The sequence below is a fragment of the Lathyrus oleraceus genome, chromosome 7 (genome assembly GCF_024323335.1).
Source record: "Lathyrus oleraceus cultivar Zhongwan6 chromosome 7, CAAS_Psat_ZW6_1.0, whole genome shotgun sequence".
In the NCBI taxonomy this organism is placed as follows: Eukaryota; Viridiplantae; Streptophyta; class Magnoliopsida; order Fabales; family Fabaceae; genus Lathyrus; species Lathyrus oleraceus.
Window position 1 is genome coordinate 303,721,448 of NC_066585.1, and position 1,065 is coordinate 303,722,512.

The window sequence follows — 1,065 nt, forward strand, 5'->3', positions numbered from 1 at the left end:
CATAGGTTGATTGGGTCTTGGGGCTTGATAACCAGTTTGTCTCGGAGGTGCATTATTTTGGATAGAGTTATTGTTTTTATAGGAGAAGTTCGGGTGATTCCTCCATCCAGGGTTATAAGTATTTGAGTATGGGTTCCCTTGGGTGTAGTTCACTTGCTCATAGTGGGTTTCGTTTAATAGACTGCATTCTGCAGATTGGTGTCCTTTGGTTCCACATATCTCACAATCCGACGAAACTACGGCTACAGTATTCGGGTTTATGCACATATGCTCGACCTTAAGGGCTAATGCGTCCATTTTAGCTTGCATCATGTCTATAGAGCTTAGTTCATGCACTCCTTATTGGGCTTCCTTCTTCTCAACTGTCGCTCGTTTGACTCCCCATGATTGATGGTTTGGAGCCATATCTTCGATGAGGGCACTAGCTTCAGGGTAAGGTTTGTTCATCAGAGCACCGCCTGCGGCAGCGTCGATGGTCATCTTGGTGTTATAGTGAAGTCCATTATAGAAGGTTTGAATGATTAACCAATTTTCTAAACCATGATGTGGGCATGCTCGTAACAACTCTTTGTATCTCTCCCATGCTTCGAACAACGATTCTCCTTGGTTTTGGGTAAATCTAGTTATATGGTTTCGAAGAACGGCGGTCTTACTTAGGGGAAAGTATCTAGCAAGGAATACTCTTCTAAGGTTATCCTAGGTCGTAATGGAATTGGGTGGAAGGGAATCTAACCATGATAGGGCTTTATCTCTGAGGGAAAAAGGGAATAATCTTAAACGTATTTCCTCAGGAGAAGCTCCATTGGTTTTAAAAGTGTCTTCTAATTGAAGAAAGATTTTTAAATGTTGGTTTGGGTTCTCAGTAGCGAGACCTGCGAATTGTCTCCGTTGCACTAGTTGCAACAGGGAGGGTTTAAGTTCGAAATTATTACCTGGGATGGTTGGTTTTACTATACTAGAACTAGGTTCTTCGTTGGATGGGCAAAACCTGCTTATGCACATGATGCATGCAATGCTTGTGCATATGATTTGTTTTTTATTTCAGAGGAACTTTAGAGTTCTATT

General features: G+C 41.9%; 1 non-coding gene across 1 annotated transcript; it reads left to right on the forward strand.

Annotated features, from left to right (window-relative positions):
• The first annotated feature begins 535 nt into the window (after window positions 1-535).
• On the forward strand, window positions 536-642 carry LOC127109806 (small nucleolar RNA R71). The gene has a single exon (XR_007797057.1). It is a non-coding gene; the product is annotated as a small nucleolar RNA R71 (small nucleolar RNA).
• The last annotated feature ends 423 nt before the right edge of the window (window positions 643-1,065 follow it).